This window comes from Notolepis coatsorum, assembly GCF_963971535.1.
Source record: "Notolepis coatsorum genome assembly, contig: SCAFFOLD_976, whole genome shotgun sequence".
Classification (NCBI taxonomy): Eukaryota; Metazoa; Chordata; class Actinopteri; order Aulopiformes; family Paralepididae; genus Notolepis; species Notolepis coatsorum.
In genome coordinates, this window is record NW_028173028.1 from 12,660 (window position 1) to 31,937 (window position 19,278).

Here is a 19,278-nt window from a genome sequence, read left to right on the forward strand (position 1 = left end):
TGGGTACCCAGCTAGTTCAATCACAAAGACACATTCGCAAATGAGCTAGCTCACTACCTAGGTTGCAGATATGTCTTTGCGAATGAGCTAGCTGGGTACCCAGCTAGCTAGGTTGTCCTTGCGAATCAACTAGCTGGGTAGCTAGCTAGCTCATTCGCAAGGACCATTTTGTGAATGAGCTAGTTGGTTAACCAGCTAGCTGATGGTGTTTGGGGGCGGAGGGTGTTTGGGGGTGGAACGGAGGGCTGTTTTGGGGCGGAGCAGAGGGTGTTTGGGGGTGGAGGGTGGTTCTGTCAGCTCATTGGTTGACAGAAATGACCAGGTTTGTAAACAAAAATGATATTTATTAACATAAAGGAAGCACAATATGGTAACTCAAGGGTGAGCCAAGGCTTAATGTGTCACAGCAGCACAAACATTCCCCACATTTAACATTCACAAACACTGCATAACGTTAAATGAATGTTATGATGTTATGATGTTATGTTATTATGATGTTATGATGTTATGATGAATTGAAAATGGGGGACCCTGATGTAAACAAGACGAAAGTCTTTCTCTGGTCTGCATCCCCTTAACAATTGTATGTATTGAGCTGTACTGTACTGTACCCATTCTGCAATCTGTTAATAAACTTTTCAATCAATCAATCAATCAATCAATCAATCAATCAAGTCATTGAAATGCAAACACCAGCATCTGCGTCATGTACCACGCCCCTAGACGTCCGCCCCCAGACGTTGCTACTCATCTCAGCTAGTTCATTCGCAGGTTGCGAATGAACTAGCTGGGTACCCAACTAGCTCATTCGCAAAGATGACCTAGCTAGCTGGGTACCCAGCTAGCTAATGTGTCTTTGCGAATGAACTAGCTGGGTACCTAGCTAGTTCATTCGCAAGGATCATTTTGCGAATGAACTAGCTGGGTACCCAACTAGTTCATTCGCAAAGATGACCTAGCTAGCTGGGTACCCAGCTAGTTCATTCGCAAGGATAATTTTGCGAATGAGCTAGTTGGGTACCCAACTAGCTCATTCGCAAAGATGACCTAGCTAGCTGGGTACCTAGCTAGCTCATTCGCAAAGACACATTTGCGAATGAGCTAGCTCACTACCTAGGTTGCAAATGTGTCAGCTAGCTGGGTACCCAGCTAGCTAGGTAGCACGTGTCTTAGCTAGTTAACTAGCCGGCTTTGTCCCATAGGCTTTACACCAAATTTTGCCTCAGCTAGTAGCTAGCTCATTCGCAAAATGGTCCTTGCGAATGAGCTAGCTGGGTACCCAGCTAGCTGACACATTAGCTAGCTGGGTACCCAGATAGCTCATTCGCAAGGACCATTTTGCGAATGAACTAGCTGGGTACCCAACTAGTTCATTCGCAAAGATGACCTAGCTAGCTGGGTACCCAGCTAGTTCATTCGCAAGGATCATTTTGCGAATGAACTAGCTGGGTACCCAACTAGTTCATTCGCAAAGATGACCTAGCTAGCTGGGTACCCAGCTAGTTCATTCGCAAGGATCATTTTGCGAATGAACTAGCTGGGTACCCAACGAGTTCATTCGCAAAGATGACCTAGCTAGCTGGGTACCCAGCTAGTTCATTCGCAAGGATCATTTTGCGAATGAGCTAGTTGGGTACCCAGCTAGTTCATTCGCAACCTGCGAATGAACTAGTTGGGTACCCAGCTAGTTCATTCGCAACCTGCGAATGAACTAGCTGGGATGAGTAGCAACGTCTGGGGGCGGACGTCTAGGGGCGTGGTATTGATTGATTGATTGAAAAGTTTATTAACAGATTGCAGAATGGGTACAGTACAGTACAGCTCAATACATACAATTGTTAAGAGGATGCAGACCTGAGAAAGACTTTCGTCTTGTTTCCATCAGGGTCCCCCATTTTCAATTCATCATATGACACACATGACATACAGATAGACAGTACTGCTACATCTATACATTTATGACATACCAGATTTTCAAATACAGTACTGTTTGTGATACTAAAAAAATCCAGAAGAGTATATACATTTGACATAGAAACTGTGCATTGGGGGAGGTTGGGTAGGTGGGGTGGGGCTGTACATTGGAGGTGGGGGGGGGGGGGGGGGGGTTGGGTAGGGGGGAGGGGATACACTGTACATTGGAATACTGACATACATTTGACATGGAAACTGTACATTGGAGGAGGCTGGGTAGGTGGGGTGGGGTTGGGTGGCTCTGTACATTGGAATAGCCATGCTTGGTCTTTATTGTACAACTGGGTTAGGACATTTGTAGGGGCCAGTTTTGAATTGCAGTCTCCCGTAGGTGTTCTTTGAGAGTGTTTTTGAAGGTGGGTAGTGATTTACATTCCGTTACAGCTTTGGGTAGGGCGTTTCACATTGCGGGTGCCCATGGAGTCTGGACGACGCGAGATGACGCTCGAATGAATGTGGACTGTTCTATCAGAGGGGGGAGCTTCGGTGGCCAATGTCCTTTCAGCCGAACAGGATAATGAAAAAATTATCCCACTAAATGGCCAGACGCGTCTTATGGCGACATCTACAATTACCTCATTGAGTCTCCAGGTAGACTAATGTTTATATTTAAGTGCAGCGGTCTGTAGCCACTTACATGACCATCGAAGCTCCCCCCTCTGATGGAACAGTCCACATTCATTCGAGCGTCATCTCGCGTCGTCCAGACTCCATGGGCACTCTGCGCATGTCCATGCGGAATAGGTGCTTTAAAATGGGCTTTTTCTCTGCCGATTTAGTTCTGATCGATTAGTTATGGGTCACGCCGTGTTCAGGAGAGCGAGGCGCATAAACGTCTATTCGATCATGTCTCTAGCACCCCCACAGCCGTATCGGCAACCACTTACATCATGGCTCTCGTCCACATTCATTCATTTGACCCCCGCAATCTCCTCCCTGATTTCAGAATCCCGGAAGTGTTACGGTGGTCTATGCGGTGTTTATGTTTCAATATTGTGTTTGTGAATGTTAAATGTGTGGAATGTTTGTGCTGCTGTGACACATTAAGCCTTTAGCATAAAATAGGAATAACGTAGTGTAGTTTTTGTCCGGCCATTTTGTAATGCACATCGCTAGGATAGGGATTCTTAAAAACTACACCTGAATGTAAACAAGAGTGATTGATTGATTGATTGAAAAGTTTATTAACAGATTGCAGAATGGGTACAGTACAGTACAGCTCAATACATACAATTGTTAAGGGGATGCAGACCAGAGAAAGACTTCCATCTTGTTTACATCAGGGTCCCCCATTTTCAATTCATCATAACATAATATATGACATACAGATACAGTGTGTACAATGTGTGTATTTCATTCATTAATTCTCTTCCCTATTGTTAACATTTTTGTTTAGGATCAGCGATGCGCTTCTCAAAAGCCTTTTCAAACACTACAAGACAGATGGCCTCACACCGCGGGAGAGGAAGAAACAGCCGAGAAATCACAAGCGTTTTTTGTCTCTTTTTGACGTAAAAAGGGTTGTGAAATTTCTGATCAACTTTGCTGTCCTCCATGCGATTGTGTTGCCTGGCCGTCATGCTGGTCACAAGGATTTCACTGCAAAGTTACTGCCAACCAATCTGACCAAAGCTGCCCTGTGGCGCCTTTACAGCAGTATAGAAGGTATGTCACAAAACCACCCCTTTCTTTCTCTCTCACACACACACATGGTTCCCACTTTTTCTTATTCTACCAATCTAACAAAAACACTTGTCTTTTCAGGATTTCGTGTTGTTGGTCAGAGATCCTTCCTTCGGTTGTGGAAAGCACTCCTTCCGCAGATAATGATCACAAAACCCAGGACAGATCTGTGTTCTCAATGCTACTCCAACAATAACCAATTACAGCAAGCCGCGGGAAGGCCAGAGAAGTTGCAGGTGGAGAAACTCCAGGTGTGTACAGTCTACTTTCACTACTACACTACAGACTGTTTTTTACCACCATCTATTCCCCTGTACCCCCGTCCATAGTGGCTTGTTTACAGTATTTACCCAAACATAGCAACGTCCGATGACGACATAGAATGGGTACAATACAGTACAGCTCAATACAACAACAGTGGACTGGAGGATGAAGACCAGAAAAAGACTTTCGCCTTTTTTACATAAGGGTCCTCCATTTTCAATTCATCAAAACATTTAGAGACATACAAATATACAGTAGTTTCATAAAAATGCTAAAATGCTATTGATTGATTGATTGATTGATTTAAAACTTTATTAACATATTGCAGAATGGGTACAGTACAGCTCAATACATACAATTGTTAAGGGGATGCAGACCAGAGAAAGACTTTCGTCTTGTTTACATCAGGGTCCCCCATTTTCAATTCATCATATTTCATATCTAAATCATATAATATCTCATTGCTAAATATATGCAATATATAATCTAATAATCCAATAATCTAAATCTAATATATAATATAAAAATGCTAAATGCATGGGTATTTTATTTTTTCTTTAATGTTAGCTTGCAAACTCGAATACTGTCTTGGTAAGCCTCATAATGAATTGTTTGGGGAAAAAAAGAAAAACATCGTGATGTGTATCGTGTATCGCCGAAAGGTCAGAAAATATCGTGATATCATATTTAGGCCATATCGCCCAGCCCTAGCTTCAACACACATGACATTAGGATAACCTGAGGATAACTGAGCACTGCCACCTCATTAGCCGTGTGTGTGTGTGTGTGTATTGAGCCGTACTGTGTTGTACCCATTCTGCAATCTGTTAAATAACGTTTTCTTTCATTCATGCTTTCATCCAGGTGCAGTTAAAACATCTGGCCCTTGTTGACAGAGAACGCGAGCTGTTGCAGGAGATGACTGCCGCCACAAAGCGCACATGCGCCGAGAACATGGATCTGTCGCTAGGCCCCTCCCCACCTGCAAGCAGAGATATCACGATGCACTACAGCTTTGATTACGCACAGCAGGTGAATATCCAATATAATGTTGCTTTTTGTTGTTAAAGGAAAACTTACAGGAACGTTTGAGTTGTATTTGGAGTGTATTTAGATAAGATGAGTGGGAGGAGAGAGGAGAGAGAAAATAGGAGAAGAGAGGAGAGAATAGGAAAAGAGAGGAGAATTTTTAATGTAAAAATAGTTCCTTATAGTTTTAGCAGTATTTTTTCATGAATCACTCGCCAAACATAAAAAATACTTGCATTTGGCTAGTAAAGTGGCCTAATTTCCTCCCCTGTTCCCTTATTTCAATGTCCCTTATTTCAATGTCCTTTTTTCTTTTTCTTCTTTCTCTGTCCTGCAGGTTCATTTTCCATCTCACCCTTTTCAAGTGGGTCCCATCTTTTTTCAAACACCGCGCAAATGTGGCCTGTTCGGTGTCCACTGTGAAGGGCTGACGAAGCAAGTGAATTACCTAATTGATGAAGGGATGTCAACTGGTAAAGGCAGCAATGCCGTTATCAGCTATGTGGATCATTTCTTCACCAACTATGGAGTTGGAGAAAAATCAGTGGACCTGCACTGCGACAATTGCTCCGGGCAAAATAAAAACAATTATGTCTTGTGGTATTTTGCGTGGCGTACTATTCACAAACTTCACCTGCAGCTTGCTCTCCACTTCCTAATTGCAGGCCACACTAAATTTGGCCCCGACTGGTGCTTTGGTTTGATAAAGCAGGTTTACAGGAAGACTGCGGTCGACACCCTGGCAGGCATCGCAGACATCGTCAGGAAAAGCTCTGCAGTGAAAGGAGTCAATATCCCCCAACTTGTCGGTCGCGAAGATGGCACAGTTTATGTTCCAAGCCACGACTGGCAGCAACATCTCGGAGGCTTCTTCAAAAGATTCCCACAAATAAAGAAATACCAGCACTTCAGCTTCGATGCCAACAGTCCTGGCATGGTGACGGCGAAATTACACTGTGACGATACAGAGCCATTCACGTTTCAGCTGTTGAAAGACCCAAAACGCTACCCAACCATCTCTGGTTTTCCTGTCCTCCCCCCACCTGGTCTAGACAATGACCGACAGGAATATCTTTATAAGGAGATAAGACAATACTGTTCTGATGACGCAAAAGACATTACATGCCCACTCCCAACATCTAGAGCACCTCAGAACAAGAAGACTGTACGATGTTAGACACATGGATGTAGAGCACACACACACACACACACACACACACACACACTGTACTAGCAGTCACTTTAACATGAACACACACACACACTCATGCTGCACACGCTCACAATGTAAGGTCACTTTAAAAAAATTAAACAAGAACAGGAGTGGTTCTTGTAGAGTAAAAGCTTTTGTAAAACTCATGTACATATACCTGATATGTCTTATTCTTATTACTTGTTCTTATTACTTGTATTATTGCACAATGTCGCATTCTCATCCTATTGGAATCTTATTATTGCATTCTTGACTTGACTTGATAGTATAGTAGTACTAGTATAGCATAGGGACATAGAAGAATTGTATTGTTGTACCGGTACATCATACATGTACATTATATTTTTATTACTATTGTTTTATTGCACAATCGTAGCGGGCATGGCCAACCGCATTTCACTGTATGCCCTGGTATGCGATGAATAAAAAAAAATGTCACTTTAAACTAAATGGAAAGGTCACTTTAAAGGAAAGAACCGATGTGGTTCTTGTATAGTTTAGATTATTGTAGTATAGCATAATGACAGCATGTCTATTTTTATCATGCACATCTTATGCCTTCTTATTACCTGTTTATGTATTTTATTATTAGTATTATTGCACAATCGATGCGGGCATGACCACCCGCATTTCACTGTATGCCCTGTTATGATATGCAATGAATAAAAAAAAATGTCACTTTAAACGAAATGGAAAGGTCACTTTAAAGGAAAGAACCGATGTGGTTCTTGTATAGTTTAGATTATTGTAGTATAGCATAATGACAGAGTTGAAACTGTATTAGCATGTCTATTTTTATCATGCACATCTTATGCCTTCTTATTACCTGTTTATGTATTTTATTATTAGTATTATTGCACAATCGATGCGGGCATGACCACCCGCATTTCACTGTATGCCCTGGTATGTATGTGACTAATAAACCTCTTGAATTGATTTGATATTGTCTGCTGATTTTCATCCAGTTGTCACAATTGGAACAGTTGGAACAGTTGGAACAATGATAATGATAATAATGAGGCTTGTGTCTATCACTCCGCTGGCCAGTTTTACCAACTATGCATTACAATTCCCTGCGGTCAACATAATTTCTTCCTATTTTGGTTGTAATTGTGTAATGATAGATGTATAACCTGAACACTGTACATATCTGTTTTCAGGAAACACTGGGCTATACAAAGAATATGCTGTGATGTCACATGAATGTATAAATATATGGCCATGCATTTAATCTCTCTCTTTTTTATAAAATCATTATAGCCAACATGCAATATATCCCATTGATTGGTACAATGGGACAGACATTTGTTTTATACAGCTATAACCTGCATTCTTTCAAAATATATCATTAATCAATAAAACAGATATTGGAATACATAAATAAAGGTTTTCAATTCAATAACTGAAATATACATTATTCAGACTAGTAGTTATATTACTACTACAATAGAAAATGTTTGATTTTGTATCTGATCTGTCAGCATGACTGTCACAGCACTTAATTATGTTAATACTATTCAGGGGAGAGGTGTGGCTGGGAGGTATTGTTTACGCCCAGCAGAATCCTGGCAAAAGGTGTCAAATCTTTAAGAGCTGTTTTCTCTGCTTAGGTCTCTGGGGAAAAAAGACTGCTACAAGATTTAAAATTAGCACATCACAATAATAACATTCTCAGATTTCAAAGTATGACACATCATTTGAAAGCTTACATTCTGTACTTTCACAATCTGGAAAAATCTGGAAAATGAAAAAATAGACATGTAGGCTATAGCACTGGTCGGGGTCACATATGTGTTTACAGTATGCAGCGTTGGATCAATAAAAACGATCGATTTTTGGAATGGCGATCAGGAATTGGGATCTTTTTGGAGAACATCTGATCTGAGGTAAGGAATCTATTTTACAAGTCTTGGGATAATCAGAGTTGTATTCGCTGAGCTCTCAGCGTTCGCCCTATGTTTGTGTGTGTGTGGGCGATGGCTTTGAGGAAATCAGAGAATCGATTCTTCAGATAGCCTATATAGCCTGCATACGTACACATATACTATCGATAATCTAGCGTTTATTTGAAAACGATTCATAAATAGGCCAAAAAATGTTTTTGTGTATTCTAGAATATTCCAGTACAGGGCGTTTATTATGGAATCTTTTTATTTTCCGTGAAAACGAGGGCTTTTCAAAATGCTATAAAACAAAAATGAACCGATAAGAAAACAATCCGCTTCGACAATGTTGACTGGAAAACGAGTCATTGATAAGCGACGGGCAGATTAGACACATAGCCATAATTTAAAACATAGATTAGGCGTTATTAACGCTAACATTGAAGTGGATGGTGGGCATTCAAGCACTAAATCGTGCGCCCCCCTGCTGACACTGAAAGTGTTAATGAATCACCGGACAGCCTGAAATAATATTCTCTCTCATTTTGCTTTCATTTGTGTGTTTAGCTTATTTTCAAAGGTCAATGTTGGCAGGTGTGTACAGTAATTACAACCACTATTGTTACTGCTACTACTACTACTACTACTACTACTACTACTACTACTACTACTACTACTACTACTACTACTACTACTACTACTACTAATAGTCCTCATCCTTGATTAAGATTAACATTAGATTAACATGCAGTCTAGGCAACCCAGATTAAAAGTATAACCACACATCTATGATAAAAACACACAGGGAACAATACACATTTAAGGGGAGACACTGCAGGTGAATAGGGTAAAAAAATTAACTAATAGATATCACAATGAAACTTCCCCAGTTGATTACTTACATTAAGACAAGACTTTTTTGTATTACAAGTTTTCTGAAATTGTATGTTTAAATATGCAAATGAGGCATTATCTACTTAAATATGCACTAATTTGCATATAATTCCAGGACAGAAATCTGAACATTGGATAAAGCCATTTTCAAAATTATAGTTTCATTTTGTTGACATATTAGAGCCAAAGGTTATTACAGAGGGGATTTTGGATATCTCTTTTTATCACTCCATAAATCAGAAAATACTCCATTCAGTAAATTTTTATGGTAAAATTCCATATTTCGCCATGTTTTTAGGAATAAAATGTGATATAAATCAGGGTATGAATGCGATATCAACAAACCCTTCTGTAAATACCTTCAGAACATAGATATGAATAGAACTGGAAGGTTTGGTGTATGTGAGTGCTACTGAAGTGGAGATTTCTGGCTCAGAGTATGAGGAAAAACTCTTAAAACTCATTTTTGGGAAAACGCGTTCAAAGTTCTGTATTGTAAAATGCCATACTTTTTTTTTTAAAACAGATATTTACAAACACAATATCTAATCAAACCATTAGTAATAGACAACCTAAACACATGCCTGATAACTGAATAATAATAATAATGATGTTATTGAACTGAACAGAACTACACACAGGCTACAAACAGTGTAGTACAGTGTAGTACCCCCTAATAGGCAAAAAATATTTAAATAGATATCACTATGAAACTTTCCCAGTTTGTTATGTACATATAAACTAAGAAAAAATATATTGCAAGTTTTCTGAAATGTATGTTTATATATGCAAATGAGGCACTTCCCCATTAAATATGTGCACATTTATGGGTGCAATAAGGCAAAATGAAGTAAAATAAACAACTAAATGTGAGTTATTGACGTTTTATTGTCACTAGATTCATAGAAGACATGTTTAGGAAGCAAAATATAACAAAATCTCAAAATCAACAAAAAAAGTATATTTGCCTATTCACCTGCAGTGTCTCGCCTTAAAATGTTTATTTCACAAACACCTCCAAAGAAAATATGTTGGTTATGTTCATGCTATATGTTAAGCTATAAAATACACTTGATTCAAGAAAAGTATATGAATAAATATGATTTTAGATCATTAGATTACTGTAACTGAAAAGTTCTCATTTGAAAATAACTCTGCATGTCCATGGCACATATTGGTTTAAGCCGGTGTGTTTAGTTCAGCACAGCTTTAGGACCTGGGGACTATACTACGTTAATGAAAGAGAACTAGTTAGTTACTTAAGGGAGCTAATGTGTGAATTCAGTAGTAGTTAACTTGCCATACAAAGTGAGTGTTAGGCTGTGTCCCATTCCTCCCCTTGGCCCTACCCCTTGGCCCTACCACTTGGCCCTACCCCTCGTTTTGGAGTGCCCTCGATGGGGAGTCACAAAATGGGACAGCACTAGCACTCAGTTGCCAACAGCATAATGACGCAACTCACCCACGCGCCGACTGTTTACATTGCTTACAGGCAGCTTACATCAGAAGGACCATGAAGCTTGCTCTGCATACCATGTCAATTATAACACATTTTTGTATGCTTGTATATAAAAAGGTTTTTCAAATTAATCAAATGTTAGTCAGGTTCTTTATATTCATACAGTATGTCAGTCAAATAGAAAATGAATGGGTGATACTATAATAAAGCATATACAGTAGTACTGCAGTTTATTACATGGTACTGGTAGTGGTAGTACATATTAAATTGTACTACAGGATACAACAGGGTACTTCATGTTACTAAAGTATGCTACATGTTACTAAAGGATACTACATTTTACTAAAGGACACTACATGTTACTAACATTTTGTATTATGTATATTATTTATGCTTAGCATACACAAATGTGACAAACCAATTACATAATCCAACATATGTGTAAACAACTAACATATTCCAGTTGACAGTATGTTTTTTTAATGATTCGTTACGAATAAATAAATACTTCCATTTGTATAAATTACATTTTCTTTTTCTTTAGATTTGCAAAATGTTTGCACTGCATTCTGGGAAATACCCTCTCGCCCTCGTTATTGAGCCTGCATCTTGGCAGACTCCGTTTGTAGGGCCATATGGAGGGCTAAAACATTACTACCCCTTGAGCCAAAGTGAAATAGGACACCCCTACACTTTGCGGGAACGAGCAAAACAGAGCTGTAGGGCCAAGGGGAGGAATGGGACGCAGCCTTAGTGTTAGCCAGTGGTTTGTTGTTGTTTTTATTATAACCCAGTGGTAACTTTTTGTTTTGTGAATTGTCCCATCTGTCCCTTGCAAAAACTTGCTAATGGCTATACAATGTGTTTTGAAAATAAGCAGGGTTTAACACCCCTAGACTGTTGTCATCATGGCACCCACTTTGGGAAAGCCTGCCCTAGTAAGCTGCATCACATGTTATCCACTAACAGAGCACTCATTAAGACACATTCTTAAATTTTCTTGCTATGTTTTGCTAAGGGCATCCAATAGGGCACGTCCTCATTTTCGCCACTCAATGGGGCACTTTAGCATGATGTTTTTCAACCGTGGGGGCACATGGTCAAGTTTAGACCATTGGAAGGGCGCCAATGGGCACGTCCTCAAATTTTCTCCACTCAAAAGGGCACTTTTGCGTGATGATTTTCAACTGTGGGGGCACATGGTCAAGTTTAGATCATTGGTGGGGCATCACTAGGGCACGTCCTCACATTTTCGCCACTCAAAAGGGCACTTTAGCGCAACGTTTTCAACTGTGGGGGCACATGGTCAAGTTTAGACCATTGCAAGGGCGCCAATGGGCACGTCCTCTAATTTTCTCCACTCAAAAGGGCACTTTTTTTTTAACCGTGGGGGCACCAGAGGCGGCGTTTGACTCCCCCCCTGAGTCCGCCAGTGACTACTACTACTACTACTACTACTATTGTTACTGCTACTACTACTACTACTACTACTACTACTACTACTACTACTACTACTACTACTATTGTTACTGCTACTACTACTACTACTAATACTACTACTACTACTACTACTACTACTACTACTACTACTACTACTACTACTACTATTGTTACTGCTACTACTACTACTATGGCAAGCCGTTTTAACATTTATTCCCATTTTCTAGCTAGCTGGGTACCTAGCTAGCTCATTCACATATGGCAAGCCGTTTTAACATTTATTCCCATTTTCTAGCTAGCTGGGTACCTAGCTAGCTCATTCACAAGGACAATTTTGCGAATGAACTAGCTGGGTACCCAACTAGCTCATTCGCAAAGATGACCTAGCTAGCTGGGTACCCAGCTAGTTCAATCACAAAGACACATTCGCGAATGAGCTAGCTCACTACCTAGGTTGCAGATATGTCTTTGCGAATGAGCTAGCTGGGTACCCAGCTAGCTAGGTTGTCCTTGCGAATCAACTAGCTGGGTAGCTAGCTAGCTCATTCGCAAGGACCATTTTGTGAATGAGCTAGTTGGTTAACCAGCTAGCTGATGGTGTTTGGGGGCGGAGGGTGTTTGGGGGTGGAACGGAGGGCTGTTTTGGGGCGGAGCAGAGGGTGTTTCGGGGTGGAGGGTGGTTCTGTCAGCTCATTGGTTGACAGAAATGACCAGGTTTGTAAACAAAAATGATATTTATTAACATAAAGGAAGCACAATATGGTAACTCAAGGGTGAGCCAAGGCTTAATGTGTCACAGCAGCACAAACATTCCCCACATTTAACATTCACAAACACTGCATAACGTTAAATGAATGTTATGATGTTATGATGTTATGTTATTATGATGTTATGATGTTATGATGAATTGAAAATGGGGGACCCTGATGTAAACAAGACGAAAGTCTTTCTCTGGTCTGCATCCCCTTAACAATTGTATGTATTGAGCTGTACTGTACTGTACCCATTCTGCAATCTGTTAATAAACTTTTCAATCAATCAATCAATCAATCAATCAATCAATCAATCAAGTCATTGAAATGCAAATACCAGCATCTGCGTCATGTACCACGCCCCTAGACGTCCGCCCCCAGACGTTGCTACTCATCTCAGCTAGTTCATTCGCAGGTTGCGAATGAACTAGCTGGGTACCCAACTAGTTCATTCGCAGGTTGCGAATGAACTAGCTGGGTACCCAACTAGCTCATTCGCAAAGACACATTAGCTAGCTGGGTACCCAGCTAGCTAGGTCATCTTTGCGAATGAGCTAGTTGGGTACCCAACTAGTTCATTCGCAAAGATGACCTAGCTAGCTGGGTACCCAGCTAGTTCATTCGCAAGGATCATTTTGCGAATGAGCTAGTTGGGTACCCAACTAGCTCATTCGCAAAGATGACCTAGCTAGCTGGGTACCTAGCTAGCTCATTCGCAAAGACACATTTGCGAATAAGCTAGCTCACTACCTAGGTTGCAAATGTGTCAGCTAGCTGGGTACCCAGCTAGCTAGGTAGCACGTGTCTTAGCTAATTAACTAGCCGGCTTTGTCCCATAGGCTTTACACCAAATTTTGCCTCAGCTAGTAGCTAGCTCATTCGCAAAATGGTCCTTGCGAATGAGCTAGCTGGGTACCCAGCTAGCTGACACATTAGCTAGCTGGGTACCCAGCTAGCTCATTCGCAAGGACCATTTTGCGAATGAACTAGCTGGGTACCCAACTAGTTCATTCGCAAAGATGACCTAGCTAGCTGGGTACCCAGCTAGTTCATTCGCAAGGATCATTTTGCGAATGAACTAGCTGGGTACCCAACTAGTTCATTCGCAAAGATTACCTAGCTAGCTGGGTACCCAGCTAGTTCATTCGCAAGGATCATTTTGCGAATGAACTAGCTGGGTACCCAACTAGTTCATTCGCAAAGATGACCTAGCTAGCTGGGTACCCAGCTAGTTCATTCGCAAGGATCATTTTGCGAATGAGCTAGTTGGGTACCCAGCTAGTTCATTCGCAACCTGCGAATGAACTAGCTGGGATGAGTAGCAACGTCTGGGGGCGGACGTCTAGGGGCGTGGTATTGATTGATTGATTGAAAAGTTTATTAACAGATTGCAGAATGGGTACAGTACAGTACAGCTCAATACATACAATTGTTAAGAGGATGCAGACCTGAGAAAGACTTTTGTCTTGTTTCCATCAGGGTCCCCCATTTTTAATTCATCATATGACACACATGACATACAGATAGACAGTACTGCTACATCTATACATTTATGACATACCAGATTTTCAAATACAGTACTGTTTGTGATACTAAAAAAATCCAGAAGAAGAGTATATACATTTGACATAGAAACTGTGCATTGGGGGAGGTTGGGTAGGTGGGGTGGGGCTGTACATTGGAGGTGGGGGGGGGGGGGGGGGGGGGGGTTGGGTAGGGGGGGGGGCACTGTACATTGGAATACTGACATACATTTGCATGGAAACTGTACATTGGAGGAGGTTGTGTAGGTGGGGTGGGGTTGGGTGGGGCTGCACATTGGAATAGCCATGCTTGGTCTTTATTGTACAACTGGGTTAGGACATTTGTAGGGGCCAGTTTTGAATTGCAGTCTCCCGTAGGTGTTCTTTGAGAGTGTTTTTGAAGGTGGGTAGTGATTTACATTCCTTTACAGCTTTGGGTAGGGCGTTCCACATTGTTGTGGCATAATTGCGAAACGTGTTTAGTCCCTTGTTTGAGCCGAATCTGGGTTTTACATGATTTGTGGAGCTCCCTCTGGTGTTGTGATCGTGGTATTCACTGACCTTTGGGAAGTATTTTGACATGTACATGGGTACCTTGGTCGTGTAGTGTATCTTGTAGACCAGGCCCATTGCAAGTTGCTGTACTCTGTCGTCTACTCTAAGCCATCCTAGGTTGGCAAAGTGTGCAGGGGTGAGGTGGGTTCTAGGAGTACATGACGGTACATGACGGTACATGACGTAGCTGCTGGTATTTGCATTTCAATGATAGGGCACATTTGATTGGGTCATTCTGAAGTCTGGGGGCAGGGCTAGGCATACAGAAATACGCTACAGCCCTTTCCGTGCACCCTGGTTCTGTTTATAGTCCCCAGCTCAACAAATTATGTGTTTTAAAATATGTTGCGACCTTGGATTGTTGTTAAAAACGGAGGGATACTAGCTAAGGTGTGCGGGAGTTGGCGTATATAAGTTGATTGCTTTAAAACGGAGAGAAATGTCGTATTTACGCTGTTTAAAACGGGCTGATGGACGAAAATCTTTGGTTTTAGCTAATATTGTGCATTTTAAAATATGTTGCGACCGTCGGATTGTTGTTAAAAACGCAGGGCTACTAGCTAAGGTGTGCGGGAGTTGGCGTATATAAGTTGATTGCTTTAAGAACGGAGAGAAATGTCGTATTTACGCTGTTTAAAACGGGCTGATGGACGAAAATCTTTGGTTTTAGCTAATATTATGCGTTTTAAAATATGTTGCGACCGTCGGATTGTTGTTAAAAACGCAGGGATACTAGCTAAGGTGTGCGGGAGTTGGCGTATATAAGTTGATTGCTTTAAGAACGGAGAGAAATGTCGTATTTACGCTGTTTAAAACGGGCTGATGGACGAAAATCTTTGGTTTTAGCCTAACGTATGGGGTGGCGTTCAATTCGCGAGCGGGTAAGGGGCCTACGTAATGTTTAAAGAACAACATCTAAGGTTATGTGGAATTTACAAATCTAGATGTGAAGAAAGATTTTAAAAAGATGTTTTAATTTTCTTTTAAATTAGATAAGTTGCCGGTGAGGAATAGTTAAAGGACGTGGCGAGGAAAGATGACGTATATTCGCTTCCGGTTTGCGCGATGAGCTCTGGGTATCGTAGTTTTAGTGTTTAACGAAGACCACTACACTTCCGCGTTACATTGAAATCGGGGAGGAGATTGCGGGGGGAGCATATGAATGAATGTGGACGAGAGCCGTGATGTAAGTGGTTGCCGATACGGCTGTGGGGGTGCTAGAGACATGATCGAATAGACGTTTATGCGCCTCGCTCTCCTGAACACGGCGTGACCCATAACTAATCGATCAGAACTAAATCGGCAGAGAAAAAGCCCATTTTAAAGCACCTATTCCGCATGGACATGCGCAGAGTGCCCATGGAGTCTGGACGACGCGAGATGACGCTCGAATGAATGTGGACTGTTCTATCAGAGGGGGGAGCTTCGGTGGCCAATGTCCTTTCAGCCGAACAGGATAATGAAAAAATGATCCCACTAAATGGCCAGACGCGTCTTATGGCGACATCTACAATTACCTCATTGAGTCTCCAGGTAGACTAATGTTTATATTTAAGTGCAGCGGTCTGTAGCCACTTACATGACCATCGAAGCTCCCCCCTCTGATGGAACAGTCCACATTCATTCGAGCGTCATCTCGCGTCGTCCAGACTCCATGGGCACTCTGCGCATGTCCATGCGGAATAGGTGCTTTAAAATGGGCTTTTTCTCTGCCGATTTAGTTCTGATCGATTAGTTATGGGTCACGCCGTGTTCAGGAGAGCGAGGCGCATAAACGTCTATTCGATCATGTCTCTAGCACCCCCACAGCCGTATCGGCAACCACTTACATCACGGCTCTCGTCCACATTCATTCATTTGACCCCCGCAATCTCCTCCCTGATTTCAGAATCCCGGAAGTGTTACGGTGGTCTATGCGGTGTTTATGTTTCAATATTGTGTTTGTGAATGTTAAATGTGTGGAATGTTTGTGCTGCTGTGACACATTAAGCCTTTAGCATAAAATAGGAATAACGTTGCACCCACTGAAGTGTGGCATGTTGTGCTTCCTTTATGTTAATAAATATCATGTTTGTTTACAAACCTGGTCATTTCTGTCAACCAACAGGCTCATTGAAGAAATAGATGTTGCATGTTTTCTGTATGAGTGATACATTTACTATATTACTGTATAGATGTTGCATGTTTTCTGTATGAATGATATTTACTATTATAGATGTTGCATTAAGTTTAAGTAGAATTAACAATTCCCCCCCAAAATCTATCTACTTTCTCTAAATATCTCTCATGTATCTCTGTACATGTCAAAATACTTCCCAAAGGTCAGTGAATACCATGATCACAACACCAGAGGGAGCTCCACAAATCATGTAAAACCCAGATTCGGCTCAAACAAGGGACTAAACACGTTTAGCAATTATGCCACATCAATGTGGAACGCCCTACCCAAAGCTGTAAAGGAATGTGAATCACTACCCACTTTCAATAACACTCTCAAAAAACACCTACGGGAGACTGCAATTCGAAACTGGCCCCTACAAATGTCCTAACCCAGTTGTACAATAAATGACCAAGTATGGCTTTGTCAGTATTCCAATGTACAGTGTACAATGTGTGTGTCCCCCCCCACCTCCAATGTACAGCCCCCACCCAACCTCCTCCAATGTAGTTTCTACGTCAAATACACTCTTTTTCTGGACACTTTTGTATCACAAACAGTACTGTATTTGCAAATCTGATATGTCATAAATGTATAGATGTACTGTCTATCTGTATGTCATATATGTTATGATGAATTGAAAATGGGGAACCCTGATGTAAACAAGACGAAAGTCTTTCTCTGGTCTGCATCCCCTTAACAATTGTATGTATTGAGCTGTACTGTACTGTACCCATTCTGCAATCTGTTAATAAACTAACAATGACTAAATTCACACCATTCAAAAGTGTCATTATCACTGTTTTGTTTAGCTAGAATACCTGCACCACAATATAATTTGTGAATTATTAGCCCACTCACCCCCCACGGAGGTGATAAGAGGCATTGAGTTTCAAAAACACACAAATTATTCAAGAACATGCTTGTCAGAGGATGGTTTATTAATCCAGAAATTGTAAGAATTCTATTTACATGATCTATTGTGCCAGTAATACTCTCAGTATTCATTCAGTGTACTCATGCATTCACAGGAATATTGTTAATTGTTCAATATATATATACAAAAAAAATTTAATTGTTTCATTTGGGTTAACCTTCTGTCGTGTGGCAGTGAAAGGGTTAAGTGGCACTTTGGTAATTCACATGTAAAATAGAGTGGTTATTTGTGCTTGACAGGTGAACGCCGAACGCTGCCTAGTCAAAGCAAGTCTGAAAAAATGTGAAAAAGAGTTCCAGTAAAAGCATTGTAAATTTTTTTTTTTTTTTTGCTGTTTAAAAGATATTTTTTCTTGACGTTTCTTTTTATGAAGGAGAGCATGGCGCTGTAATATTATTTAAAGGCACTTAATGCCATTGTAAAATTAAGTGGGAGTGTTGTAATATTATTTAAAGGGACTTGAATGCCATTGTAAAATTAAGTGAGAGTGTTGTAATACAGTACTTTTACCTTACCACTAGATGGCACTATCAGTCACTAACTTTTTTTTTTGCTGCTTAGGCACTCTTTCGAAGTTGGTTAAGGTTAGAGTTTGTCTTAGAGCATGGCGATAGAACGCCATGATATTCTGTACCCGCAAAAAGCTAAAACAAAAGGCTGGCTGTCACAAAACAGTCACATCTAGAGACCTCAAAACCTACTCTAGCGAGGCCTTTAACCTTGAACTGGAGAGCCTGGACTGGTCAGATGAGCTCAATGGTACACTGGTTGAAGAAACATGGCTTGGCTTCAAAACCAAATTCTCAACAATACTAAACAACATGGCCCCCCTAAGAACCACCAGGGTAAAAAATTGCGCTGAGCCGTGGATGCACACTGAAATACTGACCGTAAAAGTAAAAGTCAGTCAAAGCTTACCAAAAGCACAAGCAGTGAACTCCAAGCCCATGTGACTGAACTCAAACTAGAAAGAAACAGACTAAGAAATGACGTAAACTCCATGATAAAAACTGCTAAAAAAAAATCATCAATGACAAAACTGAGGAAAACAAAAATAAACCACATGAACTTTTTAAATTACTCAATAATCAACTAGGCTGCAGTAAAAAACTTAAAATCAGGTTCTCAAACATAAACATAAAGACGGACAACACGCTCATCACAGACAAACTGGATGTAGCCAATTACTTAAACACTTTCTTCACAAACATAGCCACAACACTGATAAACAAACTACCCTCCCACTCAGGGCAGTATGGGGTAGAACACATAGTAGCATACTACAAGAACCTAGGCGTCCACAAAGACGATTTCAAACTGGAAATGGTAACTACAGATGAGGTACTCAAAAAACTGAGCGCCCTCCAACCGAACAAGGCCACTGGCCATGACAACATCCCCTCCAAATTCCTCAGAGACTCAGCAGCCGCCATCACCCCAGTCATCACACACATAATAAACCTCTCCATAAAACAGGGACACGTCCCCAAGGACTTCAAAATTGCGAGAGTAGC